The 18,253-nt window shown below is 43.7% G+C and overlaps 1 protein-coding gene across 4 annotated transcripts in view; it reads left to right on the plus strand.

Moving 5' to 3' along the window:
• LOC116845555 overlaps positions 1-18,253 on the plus strand; it is a 275,053-nt gene that overhangs the window by 180,828 nt on the left and 75,972 nt on the right. The window lies entirely within an intron of this gene.

Genomic DNA, 18,253 nt, shown 5'->3' on the forward strand with positions numbered 1-18,253 from the left:
CTCTCTCTCTCTCTCTCTCTCTCTCTCTCTCTCTCTCTCTCTCTCTCTCTCTCTCTCCTGATTCTCTGCGTCAGGAAACACGTACGGCGATTTGCTCGCGTCGTTTGTCCGCCGCACTATTCTGCTGCTGAAACGAGACACGCAACTTGAAAAGATCGCGCATGAGAGTCAAACGGAAGCGACATGTGCTTCTTGACGAGTTACAATCAGATATAAAGCTGGCTGCGAGTGATATGGAGACCAAATATAGAGACCAACTCTGACCCGACGTGAACCATAAATTTTGGACCAATGTCCTCTGAAAAAAAATATTTTATATTTGTTATTATTGTTATAATTGCATAATGAAGTAGTTAGAAATATCTGCAGTGTTACTATATTGCAATGTTACTAGTGTTGAGATTAATAATTTTACATATATATATTGGTGCTACTATTTTTTTCGTTAGAACAAGAAACAAATATTGTTACACGAAGAGAACAAATTCGTTAGTGTAACTTTTAGAAACAGGAAATTTTCTATGGGACGTTTTCACTCAGTCAATTGTTCTCAGTTATCATATCCAAGCATTTCAGCTGAATGTTCAGAAAAACATTTTTAGTTACAGTGATAGAAACGTCGCTTCTCATCTTCAAATTTTCACCTGGTCCTTATTCAGGTGCACCAAGTTGAACTTTTTTTTCCTATAAATGACGTAATTCCACAGAAATTAACTTCGTGTTCTCCCATCCCGTATTGGTTCAAAACGAAAATCTATGCGAAATGTAATTAAAAGTTTCATTAACATGATATAGTTGATGTCACGTTGGTCAACATTGGCGTACATTTGTCAGATGTGAAATAATGAGCGAAACAGCTACAGGAGTGTAGTGATCCGCAGATGTGGTCTCGATGAAGTACACATGTTTCGAAAAACACGGATAACGAGAACAGGTGTGGCGTACTCCATGGAAAACCGAGTTGATGGAGTTACTTTCGGGGTAGGCGGGCTCTCTCGACGACGAGACATCCGGGCAGGCTCGCGAAATTTGCACAGAGAGACAGGGATTGTTCCAACTGGTATAACAGGCTGGATGGTTAACTACGAGGGGCCAACACGAGATCGGTGACACAGCGGCGCGCGAGCGCGACTAGATTTCCCGTGACGAAGTTGAATTTGATTAACGAAGAGCGAATGCGAGTGAGCGGGCACGAGCGCACGCGCGCGTTGCCATACGTAAACAGCGCTAATTACAAGGAAATTCTGGCGCTCCCTCTCGGTGGACCGTAATAATACCGGGAGAGCGTTGGAGAGAGCAGCCAGGTAGACGGAGTGTAATAAAGAGAGAGGAGACAGAGAGAGAGAGAGAGAGAAAGGGTGACGTAATATTGACGTTCCCCATCGGCGAGGCCAGGTCGACAAACGACGCGATTGATTAATTTAATCCTCCGGATCAGCGTCGAAGGCACGAAACTCACTTTCGGGGATTCGCCCTTCTAATGATTTTTATGCGCTCTGATTGGATGGGTCGTCGACGGGCGTTGACGATTCACAGTTGACACAGCTTCCGGCCCAATTTCGAAAGGAGGCTACGAGAGATGGTGACACGATTCCGTCGCTATTTACTTTGGCTAAAGGGGTTAATACACTGCGACGCGAATGAGCCGTGCTAGTGGAAGCTCTCGTGATCCACTGCCACCGGATTACGTACAACGAAGCTGATCAGTAGTAAAAAGCGTGTGTGGACTTCGTCAATCGCGAAGGACGGTGTCGAGAATGCGAAAAATAGATATATAAAAGAATGTCCGGAGAGAGACTGTTTTTTTTTTTCGAAATGCTCCGTATTCGGCTCCGCAATAAAGTCAAAATATGCTCTTGAAGTTACAATAACAATAGCATAATAATAGTGATAACAACTATAATAACACTGGATAATATTTTCTTTTTTCATATCCATAAAGTCGCGGACAGCTCTTCCGTTCCTCGATCGTATTTTCAATGAAAATCCGGACGAACGCGGGTCGGGGAATTGAATTTCTTCCTTCTCGTCGCTCTCCTCTTTTCTACGTAGCACGCATTTCCTCGCACTTCGTCTTTCTTTCTCCCAGCGAAAGATATAATATTGACATGTTATTCTGTCTTTATCGTCGAACGGTGAGTCAGAGTAGGCCATTCGCGTCCCCAATACTAACACAAATTATGGATAAGCGAGTAATACGCGCGGCAGGTGCGCGCGACTACCCCTCGTGTCGATCTTGAGAGCACCGTAAGTACTTTCTGTTGGTCGTTTGCGAAAAAACGAACGCAATCGACGCGATGGCTTCGGATAACCGGCGCCGCACGAGCGATATCTGGGTGACCTGTTATTGGATTTTTATAAAGGATCGTTCGACGAAATGAACTCGTAAAGCGACGCGAATACGACGATTCTCCTGTAGGCTGATACACGGACAGAGAGTCGTTAGAGAAATAAAAAAGTAAATGACCGACGAGAGAGAAAGAGAGAGAGAGAGGGGGAAGGGAAGCGAGATAGCGAGAGCGCGACTTCGTTTCTCTTCCATAACCCGTTCGTTCCTCCGCGCTATATTCCTCTGTGTATCGCGTTGCTAATGGAAATCGAGTCGACCGATGAACATCGAAATATGCATTCCGTGCACATGTCGCGCATCGAGATCACGCTCGTTAACGATTTAGCAAAAAGCCCCCCTCGCCTGCGAGATTTCAATTAGCGTCGTCGAGCCGTCTGTCGGACTTCACCGTAGATTCGCCGTCGTCGAGATTTATTTTTCCCGAGATGAAAAGTCGATTCCAAAAATCCAATCGTTAAAACCAACATTGGGGATTCCGGGACGCGCTGCGTGCGACGATTCGACGATAAATCGCGCACCCTCTTCGGGATTATATTCTGAAATCGAAATAGAGCTCCTGCCGTCGAAGTTTCTCGTTCGCTTCTCGTTCTCTTCCCTCTACTTTTTATCTCATCCCGTGCAATCTTAGCGATCGCTCGCCAGATCTCTAGAGCCACCCCGCGGCCGTTTCCGTTGCGCGAACCTCAAAAGAGCGCGAGAGGAAAAACGATCGCGGCGACCGGCCGGAGTTGATTTTTGTCATTACTTGATTAAATCCCGCTACAGACCCTATTATACGTCCGCAACGTGATCGTCCGAGCGGAACTGCGCTGTACGGGATGAGTGGAAGATAAGGCGCCGTCGGGGGTTGATTTTTGATTTTGCCGAAGAATGGGGGATACGAACCGTGTCGTCAAGGCAAGGAGAGACCGACGACGGTCGATCGGCCGGTCGTTCGATCAAGGAGACGGCTCGAGAATTAATTCACTATTGCCAGCAGATTCTATTGACGGCCCCTTGCCATCCCGTCCCGGCGAACACTGCCAGAGATTGTTGGATCACGACGACGTTCCCCTCGCTAACTGGGACGAGCAAGTACCGCAAAGTGCTTACTCTCGAGCGAGAAACGTCGAGCTTACGTATTGAACAAACAAATAATAATGACAATATAGCACTAAATCACTAATCAAATTTACGAACTAACCATTTTTGCTCATATTAACTAGAGAAACGCGGAAGTCTCGACAGATATCGACTTTTTTGACATATCGCGAGTTTTTATCTCATGAAATTTGATTCTTGTTTTTCAGTCCCATTCCTAAATAGCAAGATTATCGACGACTAAATCCTGTTGTACTTCAGTCGCATTTATTGGATTGCGCAGGGATTTTGATTATTGATTCGCCGATTACTTTAATTAAAGAAAATTTGAATCAATTAACGTGCCTACGCAACTCAGCCGTCAGCTGCCCGTTGACCACGCGGTCGTTCGAACACGTGCTCGTCCACACATGCGCACTGCAACGTTAAAGCGTCATGACTCACGCGTGTGCACGCGCTAAACGGAGAGAATATTATAGTTTTTTTTTTCGTACTTAACACGTTGAATACAATTACAGTCACCGACAATAGCCGGCGTTACAATGATACTATTTCGTCTCTTAACCCTTTATAGGGCAAGACTCCTTGGACAAATGAGTTTTTACTTTTGAACTTTATTAAAATAGTCCTTAGAGGTATTTTAATATCATTTTTCGAGACTGAAAAAATTTTTGATAAGAGATATCAACCGGTATAACTGTTGTATCATTCAGGGAAAACATTTAGAACCACTCCCGATTTTCTCGGTTAATTCTGTGCTGCTGGTATGACTTATATAGGGTGTCCCGCGTAAGACGTACGAAAAGAAAAATATAAGTAGAACATATAAAAATAAACAAAAATTGTATAGGTTATTTTTCAAATGATCACGTAAAATTTCGAGATATTGATTAAAATAGTTGGGCATATCAGAGTGCGGCGACACGGCAGGCGGGACATACAGCCGCTGCGGCCGGCGAAAAAATTGGACGATCGCGGGTCTATCTTATAGGCTAGAGAGGTGGACCGTTTGGCATACTGAAATGAGTAGCTCCGTGTGTACGTCCGTGTACGTGTGCGTTTTTCTATTTTCTTTGCCGGCCGCGACGAGCCGTGCTCTGTATGCCCAACTATTTTAATTAATATCTCGAAATTTTACGTGGTTTGAAAAATGACCTATACAATTTTTGTTCACTTTTATATGTTCTACTTATATTTTTCTTTTCGTACGTCTTACGCGGGACACCCTATATAAGTCATACCAGCAACACAGAATTAACCGAGAAAATCGAGAGTGGTTCTAAACGTTTTCCCTGAATGATACAACAGTTATACCGGTTGATATCTCTTATCAAAAATTTTTTCAGTCTCGAAAAATGATATTAAAATACCTCTAAGGACTATTTTAATAAAGTTCAAAAGTAAAAACTCATTTGTCCAAGGAGTCTTGCCCTATAAAGGGTTAAGAGACGAAATAGTATCATTGCAACGCCGGCTCAAATTACATCCTTTTATCGTGTCTCAAATTACATCCTTTTATCGTGTCTTTGGAAATTCAGTCATCAATAGTTAAACTTTTGTACAATCTACGAAAATCGACGCGACGTTCGATGTGTTAATTAATAAAACGCACTCGAGAGTCATAATCAACAAGAGAAATAACAGTACACGATGCATTGAAGCGCGCTGCGAATCGCGGAACTCGCGTTCAAGCCGTTCATGCATGACGGTGCTCGCGGCACCGCCGATAATTAGTGGGGTAATTAGTCGATCGTAACGACGCCATCGTCACGGGCCGCGTCGCGTTCTCTTTTCGCGAGACGAAGAATCGCTCTCGGCCGATGTCTCGCTTCCGCGATTCGCGCGCCCGGCGTACAACGCTAATTCAATGGCATGGAAGTTTGCCGCGCGTGCTGGAGCAAAACATAGCCGGGGCGAGACACGCACAAACCGATCCGTGTACACGTGCGTACACGTGAAAGCACAGAGAGTTCAGTAGCCCGTCGGCAACTTCTAATTCGTCCTGTCGGGAACTCGCGTGGTACACTGCCTGCGAGCTAATGAGACATTTCTTTTTGCACGCGCACGGACTATACTGTCGTTGTTCGTGTATCGGTACGCCCGACCCGGCTAATGGCATTACCATTGTCTGCCCTTCGTCCGGCTTAAGGCCACTGTTGTTATATCCTGGCAAACCGTTGACCATGCGCGTCGGAATCGCTCCTACCGGTCGATCCTGCAGAGATACAATTTTCAAGCGAGAGTATGAATTTCATGAATTTCGCTACGGTGAAGGTAATACCGCAGTCGGCAGCTAGGAATGAAATGAAGCGAATAAATGTTAGGTTGATAAGAGCATTTTCTCATCAGTACTGTGTGAAAGCGAGTATTAACATTTATTTATTGCATCATTTATTACATTTATTTATTTGTCGTATGTGAAAATGGAGTATGACTTTTCCGACAATTTCGAGAAAATTCCGACAATTTTTTTCGATTTCAATTTCCGACAAGAAAAAATGCATATATGTATGTGTACATATATACATATACGCACGCATGTATACACGGTAAAAAAAATTTGTATTTAAAATCCATTCGTGTAGAAATTTTTTTTTTGTGTTGAATTTTTTATATATCCGTGTGTTAATTCAATACATTGTGTTGTTTTGACTATTCTGCGTTGAGTTCACATCCCCTACTTCTCAGTTTTAAAAATAATACAATTTACATGTAACATGCACGTCTTGTGCATGTTACATTTTATGCGCAAAGTATACAGATGAGTTACTTGTTACAACATATAATATTTAACATATAATTGATAGGCGTTAATTGTTAACACATTTGCCGAGTTAAATTAATACGAAAATTAGAGTGAATATTTTGGGACATGTGAAGTGTGTTATATTTGACAGCATTTGCGGTATATCTACATAATAGAACAAATAATAGAAATAATAATAGAACAAATAATAGAATAAAATGATACATAAATGAAGCACATTTTCAAATAAGCAGACACTGATAAATGATATATATGTTGTGTAGGGAAAAGCTTCGCCAAGCTTTGGTGGATATTATTTGTAGATACAAATGGATAATATTGTTATTGATTTTCTATGATGTTTTGGGAAGTTGCATCTCGTGAGTTTCCGCGAGTCGATGTCTCGAGTAGGTACTTTGTCGCGCATCGAGCGGGATGTCCATACTAAGTTGCGAAACTGTCTGAATTATTCCCGCTTAATGCTTCATTATAGCCTAATTTAACTCGGCTGCGCTTCTGTCACAATACTGTCGCTAATATTCCTTTAATCACGCGCGTCGCGAAGTTGCTCCCGGGCTGCTTCAATCCGAAATGTCATCACGTGATATCGCGGTATAACTTGTCCGATACGTAATTATCCGTCAATTATAGGTTCCCTTCCGGCCTTTCCGAGACTTCTCTCCCGCGTCGCTCTTTGGAATTCCTCACGACCATCCGTTTGATTTGCTGGAACGCGGTGGTCGACACTCGCGCAACGTTAACGGGAGATTCACCGACAGTTGCATTAACAAAGCGCATACGACTCGTACGAACACCGCCGAAAACTCATTTAGACGACAGTCCAATAAATTGTTCAATAAAACTAACAGTTTAACGTGTTGCGTTTTAGCACGCCGAATGCCGTGACAGAACCTCCGATGATTGACACTATGATCACCGTGTTTCATTAATTTAACTGGGAAATTGGTTCTAGAGGAAATAGAGAGTACCAATAAGAGAAGAGCATAATGAAAAGAATACCAGGTCTGATTAAAAAGCATCAAACTTACGGCTTGGAAAAAAGAACCAACTTTCCTTTCGAACTGAGATTCAAAGTAGGTTCCTTTAGACTCTACATAATTTATTCCGGCGATCTTTCATCTACTAAAAACATTTTTTACTTTCTAGAATCGTTATTAGGTGCTTCGTTACGTTCATTTTTATTCAAATTTTTAACTCTTTGACACCTTCAGTTTAAAGAACGGCCAGAAATCTCGTAGGAAGTAGAGAACCTGCTGCATTTGTGGCTGTTTTAATGCCAAAAGGGTTCGAGATTTGAAGACATGCTCAAAACCAACGCGACCAAGTATCTGTTAGTAATTCTGAAAAGTGAATGTGAAAAATACCTTCAACAATGGAAACATCGCCGTGTGTAGAGTCAGAAGGCACCTATCTTTAGATGGATTAGGGTCCCAACTAAAGAAGTGAGTTAGCTTCCTTCTTTTCTAGCCACAAGTAACCTTTTGGTACGTATATGCGTCTCGAAATCCAGTTATTTATCACTGTATCGTTGGTAATCCCATCGATCAGTTAAGCTCTTGCACTATCAACGGAAGTTAACCCGACAATCACTCAACATGTCAATCTCACTCAAGACGGAAGCGATGCACAACCGTAAACCGCGTTCATTTTCACTTACGCGGCCGGAACCCTCTTCACGACGGCAGGTAGAATGAAAGGATAACGTTATCCCACCAAATATTTTCGAATATCTCGCGAACGACGTCGTCAAAATTTCGTCCGCGTCGTCTCGTTTCAGCGTCCCCGAGGAGACGAACGACCCAGGACCGACATTGCGTTTATGACCCGTTACGATTCGGTGAAGGAAATCGCCGGACGCGAGTTGGAGTAACGGCGACCGCGAAATTATATCGGCGCTTCCCGCGGGAGGAGGAAGGGTCGCGTCGAGCTGGGGCCATTGCGTGACCATCGACGGGGACCTGCGTGGAATACGGGATGAGCCGGCGGCGGCCAGCGAGCCATTATTGCGGCCGCCAGCCGGACAGACAGTCGCGCGTTATCATAAATACGCAATGACGCGCGCGCGATACGGCAGGACCTCCTCTTTTTCTCGTCGCCGGCCGCAATATTGTCACGCGCGCAGGCGGACTTGGAGCGGCCATGGCGCGGCCCTTACGCGACGACCCTTCACCATCGCCACTATCATCATGTACAGACGGCTTGTCCAGAGGGGTGCTCACGCGAGGAACAACGTGTCCGGTCTGCTCGCCTCCCTGTGGCCGCGGAGGTGTGTGTAGAGTCGGCTTCCGATGGCCGCGTGGCCACGTTATGGACGACATTGTCTCGGTGTTGCCGTAAAACGCAACCGATCGAAGGCCGTTAACTTCGCGGAGACGTTTCGCGGAAAGTCATTAGACCTGCTTCCCTTTCCCACCTGCCAGGCCGCGATGCTTCCTCACGTGCCAATAAATATTGGCTCACTTTCCCGCCTTACGGCGAAAGGTGCGGGGTCTGGCGCAGGGTGCACGACAGAAAGCGACGACCGAGTACTTTAAAGGGCGTAGGAGCGTGGAACGTGAGGGTGAGAGAGAAGGGTGGCTGTGTACCGCGGGGTATATAAATCTACTGCGGATACAATAATAACGAACTGTATATAACTTATTTTTCGTGTATAGTAGGTCGCAAAACGGTTTGGATACAATAAACTTCAGACAGCCAGTGGTTCAATAAGAGAACGAATTAATCGAAAATAAGTTCTCTCATTCATTAGTTCATCGGCTACGCTCTGAAGTTCATTGTGTCTAAACCGTTTCATTTAATACGGATACGTGAGTTACACTGTTCCACTCGAAATATTATATTTGAAGGGATCGCTTTGAGTCTCATGGTTAAAGAGCATTTGGTGAATCGCTGTCGGATAGTTTGTGCATCGCGAACGCTTAACGTGTTGATTTATTTAAGTGTATTTAGCTTAGTGATCGATTCGACGGATACGTAGACTGCGCGCACTGCGCCTCGACTTTCAGGATGAAGCGTGTTGCTGCGGCGAAATATAGACGTCACGTTCTTGCCTTCGCGGGCAAGAATTAACGTTTCTCCGTAGCGTGAATTAATACGGTACGAATTTATGGCTCGCCGTCGGGAGTCGCGCAATTAAAAACGCCCGGCTGTTTTTAATGAATCGCAATCGCTGAGGATCGCTCACACCTCTAGGCGTGATTAAACTGAGAGAAATGTGCCCGTGTACTATACCAAAATAAAAATAAAAAATAGAAACACAACGAGAAACGGTGAGAAACGGAAAAAGAGAATTCTCTCGTGTGGCAAGACTTTTCTATCTGTAGTATATTTAAAATGCTAAGCGATTTCTTTCAACGCCATCGTATCGAGTCTCACGGCATCAATTTTAATATGCAGGAGACTCGAATCTAAAAAAAAATATTCGGGCTACGCTGAATTTATAAATAAATTACGTTGCCCGCGATATTACTCTGCGCTGCACTGCACTGCGCTATATTGTCACTCACATGTACATTGAGAAAAAAATGATATTTGTGCTATATTTACATAGAAAAATGATTACTATAAATTATGTGTGGTCAAGAGAAGCATTCTTTTTTACTAAATTCTACTATAGTATTAGTGATAATAATCTTACACGCACGTACTACTACAAAAAATGTGATTGGGACCAAAAATAACTAGAATGTTAGTCGGATCAACCATTTTTTCTCTCAATGTACAAGTGAAACAATGCAATGTGACTGACGGCTATAGAACCGTTGGTTAAGGTACATAACTATGCGGAGGGAGCCCTAGAACTCAATGAAATATTGAAAGTGCACGGCCTATGCCATTATACAGCCGTGCGAAAATACTTGAGACCGGCAGTCGCGAACCAACTCAATACTAACTAACTACGAGATGCATTGCAAGCAGCAGTTGGTCAAGGTTATCTACAAGATGGAAAAAATGCATATTTGCATTGACATCCGCGTTTAGTTCTTACTTGCCTTGTCTATTCTTAAATACATATTTCTTGTAGAAGGAGGAAGGGGGGGAGAGAGAGAATAATCTATATTTATTTTACACACAAACACCACAAATGTTCAATATTGATTTAATACAATCGGGATACGGTATCTGTGTTTGACGTGGAACGGTTGGCTAGTGAATTAGTTCGCCACATTACTTGCATTAAAGCCAACAACCCCACTGGTACGTGTATTACATTTCGTCACACGAAACAATTATTATTCTGCCGTTTAGATTATTACGCTTGAAATTTTGCTTACTTCTCTGAATTTTCTGTTATTTAAATTATCGCGATTGCATGTTACAAATATCTGCAAAATCCGATAAAATATCGCAGAATCCGATAAAGTTCAGAGTTGGAATATTTTTAACGCGTCCATTCGATAAAGATGCGAGTCGCGCGCGCGTCATCCGACGGGATTGTTGCGAGAACGAACACGCGAAAAACGTTTGGTTGAACCAATCAAATTTCTGATGAGAAAACACGAACGAGCCAGAAAATTCCGGTTGAAGTTGCCAAAATTTTGTTAAAGTTAACCAGAAGTCAACTTTGACCGAATTCTGGTATGTTCAACCATCAGAACATCTGGTTTGTTCATAATTCATCAGAAATTTGGCTCCAACCAAACATTTCCTCCCGTGAAGGGAAGCGGAGTCCTTCGGGGACGCGTACATTTTTTCGCGACGGCCAGCCCGCCAGGATCCACCCTCGCACGTGGAACAGTCCATACCCTGGCGGCGCACGCGTACAGACGCGTGCAGCGGTGGGACACGAGCAATTCTATATGCCAGCTAGGAACTCGATATCCACTTCGAATCAGGTCACAGGATAATCGATACACCTGGCCGCTATAGATTACACCGCGTGCACCACGAGGACGCAGGATACGATTCGACACGACGATGGTCGATGAGGTTTCTCTGTCTCTCTCTGTCTCTCTGTTTCTCTCTCTCTCTCTCTCTCTCTCTCTCTCTCTCTACTCCACTTTCTCTGCGACACTCTATGACGAAAAGCGTCGAGTGTCTGTTCGCTTTCTAAGCCGCGGTCTGCTCAAGCACCGCAAACAGGGAAATTGGATACATCAATGATTAGTAGGGTATTATCGAATAATTAAATAGTCCGTGACGGTGATTCTCATTTTTTTTTCTGGAATCGAATAAAATCAATCATAGTCGATACATCATTATATTTCGTTCGCATTTGATACATTTTATTTTTGTGATTGTCCAAGTAAAATATTGGAGAAATTCTTCAGAAGAAAAGTATTGTCGCTTAATGCGACAATGACGACTTTTTTGGGAACCGAGCAAATTTAATTCTTAAACGACACGTCAGAGTTGTTACGTTTAACCGGTGTTCTTTTTGTAATTGTCGAAATAGGATATTCGAGGATATTCGCAAGGATTCTGTGAATATCTTAAGGATAATTCATGCTTAATATCTCCTTTTTTATCGTGTATCTATGAAAATTAAGAAAAACTAAGTCCAAGAATAAACAATCCAAATAAATAAGTTGGATGCTCTGGCACGCGATGTATGACGTGCGGGTTAATCGATTCGACTTCAGTCATATCGGCGCAATGTGAACGCGCGGTCTCTCCCGAAAAGTTTGCCGAGGGCGTTCGAAAGATACGACGAGAACGGTCGTATTCAAATTTCCACACCGTACAGATATCTCCAAGAATTTTACATTCGCGGCACGTTTCGGAAACTGTCCCTTCTCCCTTAAGCTGCGGGCCGGCGCACACATACACGCTCTTGCGCAGCAAACACACCCACACCGTGCACCTACGCTCACCGACTCCGCGTAGTTCAAGGAAAGTATTGATTCCGCCGTGTATATACTTCCAAAAGATATCCCGGGACCTCCTCGTTTAAGAACGCACGCTGTACAGCCAATCGTCAGAAAAGATTTCAATTCTGCAGAAAGAGAGAGAGAGAGAGAGGGGGAGAGAGAGAGAGAGAGAGAGAGAGAAGGGCGCACGCCCGATGAACATTCGTCTAAGTGCTTGGACTACTCGTGGGTGAATGCCGCGAAACATTTCGAGAAAAACTCGACGAGCCGAAGCGAAGAACGACGAAAGGAAAGCGCTCCCTCGCTCGCGTAAGCCAACTCACGATTTCCCCCTTGACGGTGTAAAATTGCGTGAAGGGTATAAAACAGACAGCGCGATGGTTCTGAAAAATATATTTCTCGCATGAATTTTTCTCCTAGCTTTTTCCGTTCGCACAAAACAAGAACAGCCTACGTCCCTCAAACAACAGTTTTATTTTACGTAGATTTCATTATTGTGTTAAAAAGTTTCATTTTATATAGATTTTATTATTATGTTAAAACATTAATTTATGTTCAGTGTCTCGGCTTGATTCCGTCAAGCCCTGCTCACAATTAGACCGACTGAAAGCGACAGTCGATAAAAAGAGTCTAGAATTAGTTAACAGGGAAAGTGTTATGTCCAAGACAGTGTTTTTTTATACAGGTCTCCGCCCTTATAATCTGAGTTAAAAAAGCCGAACGGATTCATGTTCCAACATTATTCCACAATTTTTCGCTTGAAAAAAGAAATTTCAGCTACAACTCACGTCGGGCTGAGGTCTCGAGAGATGCCGGCCTATAAAAGGCCGGCATCTCAATATTTCTGATCACAATAGTGCTCTCGAAGTGCTCGATGCCTCGAGAGATTATCACTGCTGTCGTAAAGTGAGCCCTCGAGGAGTTCGCTCTAATTATAATCTCGAATTATGAATCGCGTATAACGAAATGATGAGTTTCGTTTGCTTAACCCGATGAAGAAGATGTGGCGGTGGAGGCGACGGTGGCTGCTCGCGCCGGACGGAGCGAAAGAAAAGCGGGAATGGATTTTCAACCCTTTGTTGTGCGGCGTGGGCAAACTCTCGAGAGCGCGGCCGGCATAATAAACCCGCTTTACCGGTCGATGGTCGCTACCGAGGGAGGCGTCCGTCTAACCGGGCACGAGCTTGAAAAACGGTCGTTTAACGAGCTCGCCGTCGACGGCGCAACGTCTGTCGTTCGCGAGAGGAGTTTCAGAGAATTCCTCAGACCTTTCCGGCATTCCGTCGGGGCGCGGTGTGGCGAGAACGGGGAAAGATAAACGACGGCGTTTTGTCATTCGAGCACGCCACCGCGGCTGCTCTCGCTCGGCCCTCGTACGACACGACGACGGTCCAAGGAACGTCAAAGAGACGTCCTAATCTGTCAGACGTCTCCCGGACGTCTTTCGGATACCTCGCCGTTTTTCCGTTTGTTTGACTATCGTCGTGCTTTAGCCCGAGGGCTCACGGAAATCTTCGCTACCTCACCGCGCTATTTATCATGTTTACGATACTTTTCCCCGATGTCGCGACAAATCGCTTCTCGAGGTACTCCAGCAGCGTGGCCTGACATAACCTCTCGCGTTCGTTTTCACGATTCTAACACCCCAACAGAAAACAACCCCAACCCTCAGAACTCTGAGGGTTAAAGTTAGAGGGATTTTATCTTTTATCTGCAAAACAAGCCTTGTTTTTAACAGAAATTTTTTCTAATAAAAGGGCATTCTATTACTATAAAGTTTTATTACTATAAGGTTTTCATCTAGAATATGGGATTATAAGAAATAACATCTTGCAACCAGAGTTGGCACAAGACGCTCTATTTCCTGTCATTCTAAACGAAAACTTTTACCGAAAAGGTATTTCTCTTCTAATGAAGAAGAATAATATTACGCTTGGAATATTTCCCTTTTAGTTTTAAAAGAATCCTCTTGAGATCGTAACATATATAAGAAAGTTCCGTTAAGGATGAGATTATATTTTTTAGATGTAAATATTATATAAGTGTGCTAAATGAGCTACTCGTAGGGTCACTTGTAAGGTTAATGGATAAGATACACTTGTCTATCTGGCTGACACGTGCGCGAATACTTGCAATAACTCATCTTGAACTTTTGCGTAATTGTATAACTGGAGGATATTAACATCATGAAATCTCCGAGAAGAAAGATAACCATGTTTGTTCAGAATCACAGAGAAATCGAGAAGATTAATTGCTCAGTCAACGACTCGATATGTGTTAAGAAGGACCATTCACTTTCCGATCGAGAAATATAAAGCTGAAATACTATCTACTGCTTTATTTTCGTCCATTACAATCGGGACCCTTTCACAGGAGCGAGATTATTGGCTCTCCACGGAGAATTAATACGCACGCGGTCGTCGGGAGAGTACAATTCCCGTAGAAGATCAATCGGTAGCTCTGCCGCGTCTCTCATTAATTTGCGACCACGACAATTATTGGACGGTAGAACAGCTCTTCGGGATGTTAACTCCGCACAAAGTACTCCGTGTCCCTTTTGTTCCGAAAAAAATCAGTGCGTTTCATCCAAGGACAGCATGATGAGCTAAGAGCGATGCCCCGACGACGAACATTTTCTACCTTGATCACCGTCTGAACTTACGCAATTTTAGAGAAAATAGACGGTGGATGAAAAATGAGAGGGAGCCACGGTGAAAAGGAAATAGTAGATAATGCAGCATTCGAGACGACACGACGTAAAATTAGTCGTGAAGTCTACTCTTATTTATCTTGAATTCAAAGACAAGATCGCCATAGAATAGAAAGTGGATAGGACAAAATCGTCGCTACAAAGATCTCGCGATTAAAAATATACACGGTAAAGGTTCAAAGATATGAGGAAAGGTGCTTTTTGCAATTTTCTTCGACGCGCTATCAAAGAGTGGTTTTTATATTAAAATATCAACGAAAATGGGGAAGAGGAGCGGGTCAAGATTATTTTCTTTTTCTCTACGGAGAAATTCACCTATTCGTTACATATTCATCTTACCAAAATTTCAAGGGAACAAACTATACGAACGTATCGTAAATTACAAGCCGCATCAGGCAGACACGCAATCCGCTTTCTAGAGTACAGTCAGTATATCCTTCACTGGAATACTATATTTATAAGTAGTGGTTCACAGTTAGAAATGTAGCACTGCAGTCAGTGAAATCTCGCTGAAGGGATCAGTTAATAACTTCCATTATTGATGCATTTTGCAAACACGAACATTGCGCGCAAGGCAAGGCATGGAAACAATTCAGTCGTCACAAGCGCAGAAAGTTGGATTTGGTATAGCGTGTAACGAATTTGTACATTACAGATTTTGCAGTGAAATCTTACTCTCTAAATTTCTTGGAATAAAACACTCACTCAAAACTCACTCGAGACAATAGTGAAAATGCTGCCATTCGTAATCACAAAAGTGAATGTTTCACTCAAAACGGATTCTGACTCTATATGAGTGGATGTTTCAATCGATTGGAGTGAATATGTTCCCCTGTGAAATGCGCCAGATTCACTCTTCGATTGCAAGTGAAAATATTCACTCAACGATTCCGAGTGTAGAATTCACTCTATAGAAGTGAAAAGTAACTCGAATTCAAGTGATTGCTGTCAATATATCTTCCGAATGAAATTCCACTCCAAGAAATTTAGAGAATACTTCCACCAGTCAAAATCGGTGAGTTCTCAGTGAGAACTCTAGCGTTTCCATTGAAAATCAGTGGACACTTACTGATCATCACAATCGTTTCATTGACTCGACTAGAAATATTTTTATTGATTCTCTTGAAGATAGTATTCCCTTCTTTCGTTCCACGAGGCGTCTTATCGCGTAGAGGAACGAAATCATCGGCTATTCGACTCGCTCACAACGACGCGAGGCCTCCTTATTCGCACGTTACAGCTCGGTAACGAAGATCACCGTCGTGTTTCCACGGTAATTAGCAATCGTGATTACGGCTCGGTCGGCCGAAGACCGCATTGCGCCAGCGTCCGGATTGCCTCGCGACTTCGCTCATCCGCCCTCCACTCGCCATCCCTCTTCCTCCTCAGCGGCGCTGAGCCTAATTAAATACTTGGTTATCGGTTGCCGTACGTAGGCATCGAGGCCACCCACCTTCGTAGGATGGTCCCGATATAGCCGGTGACCCGGAAGAGTGCGATGCATCCTCGAACGTCATCAACGACGACGGCGACGGCGATGGCGACGCCGTCGTTCCGGTCTGTTCGCCGAACGAAAAGGATAATTAACGCGCGCCAATAATGACGATGACAGACTTTTGACTAGTCGCAGATCTCTCGTCAGCCGTCGCGAGGTGACGACGCGATAAGTCACGCCAGCAGGTGTGATAATGGCAACCGATGAGACCGCGTCTCTTTGTCAACCTTTGAAATTTTCCTCCCTTCGTGCTTCGTCGTTCTTCGACGATCGATGGCCACTCAGATACGCAGATAGATGCGCGCGTACGTTTAATATAAGCGCAGGTAGAAACAATTCAGGATTCTCTTTTTGTGATTTTTAATGGCCAATTACTAAAATATCAATTAACTTTAGCTACAATTTACCAGGAGTTTTGTCTTTCTCTCTATCTTTCTCTCTCTTTCTCTTCAGTTTCTGATTCCGTTAAAGGACAACAGTCGCCGAATACCCGCTCTTGCGTGAGTAATTTAAGACGATAAATAAGTCCGTGAAGCAGTGAAGAGAGAAGCACTCGTCACCATCGCCATGACGATAAAAGTCTATTAAACATCCTTCTAAGAGCGCGCCACTCGTCCGTTGTAAAAGGAGATCATTCCTCGTGCCTGCAATCCAGCATAAAAATTTACAGGACGATTTACACCGACGCTTGAAAAATTCACAGTTACGATCGACGACCTAGAAGGAACATCAGTTCCTTCCTTCATGTTTACGAGGTTTAGGAGGTGGAGTAGATTTTCCCCCAGGTAGCCATCAAGCAGATACATCCTTTCCTTGATGTTGTTCCTGATGTATTTGGTTGTGTCCGGACGTTGTTCCGGAAGTTCCTGATGCTTCCGCTTGGCACTGAAAAATCTATCGGCAGAGTTAAATAAGGACATTTAATATGCCACGCCGAGTAATCGATTTTCCACGGTAATTCGCGCCGAATATCCTGTAGACATAGCCCCGGATAAAATGGGATCCGCTCACGTAACGAAGTTTGCTAAACCATCGAGCATCCCCCTTTTTCCCTCTGTCCGTCCTCACCACGCCGCCAACCCACAATGTCTCGACACGGTATATTGTCCGGCGACATCGATAAACTGACCCAGAAATCGCCGACCGCGAAGAAAGCTTCGGCGCCGCTCTCGTCACGTTAAACCACGATTGTTTGCGAACGCCACCAACACTACGCGTCTCTAAAGATAACTTCCACAACGCGAAATATCCCGTCGAGGTCGAATACACGTTAAACTCAACGAGATACAAAAAAGCTCTTATGTCGCACGAACGGCGACACAGAAATTCTTCGCGATACTTTCACAGCTCGAGGAGCTCTTTGCGCACAAAAAATTTCCGGGATACGTGAGATCTTGGGGAATTTATGCAAAGGTCGGGCTTACTTATGCGGCAGGAAGGAACACTCGCGGCGAAAAATGCGTTTTGCAATGAAAGCTGAAGGGACGCGTAAAGCCCCCGAGCCACCGTTCTGTGTCCGCTGTTTTAATTTAGAGCAGCGCGATTATTTTGCGCACGTGGGAGACACGTATGACCTACTTTTTTTTAATTAAACTGGGATTTTAACCGGCATTGTCGAAAAATAGTTTGCGCCGCTGTGTAAAATTATCGGGACGTTTATCGGTTATCGTTTGCTAAAGTGGGACACATGTACATACCAGCGGCGATGAGATAAGGGAGAACAGGCAATACGCAGCGCGCTTAGCCGTTAACGATAACGATGATTTATGTCGATCTACGCAAAGGAGACGGCGGTGCAGATTCGTATCGTATTCTACAGAAGAGAGCGAGAGAAAGAGAGAGAGCATGAAAAGCGAAATTATTACATGTTCAGAACAATTCTATTCATTACTCTCTTCAAATACTAAAACGATTAACGCCATTATTATTTAATCTTCTTATTTCTAAGAAATTAATTTTATTTTTATTGTTTTTTTATTTCTTATTGTTTTGGTCTTTAAATAGGAATATTGAAACTTCTACTACTTTAAAATATATATTG

This window comes from Odontomachus brunneus, unplaced genomic scaffold (assembly GCF_010583005.1).
Source record: "Odontomachus brunneus isolate Ranch 3 - 2012 unplaced genomic scaffold, Obru_v1 Obru_scaffold_053, whole genome shotgun sequence".
In the NCBI taxonomy this organism is placed as follows: domain Eukaryota; kingdom Metazoa; phylum Arthropoda; class Insecta; order Hymenoptera; family Formicidae; genus Odontomachus; species Odontomachus brunneus.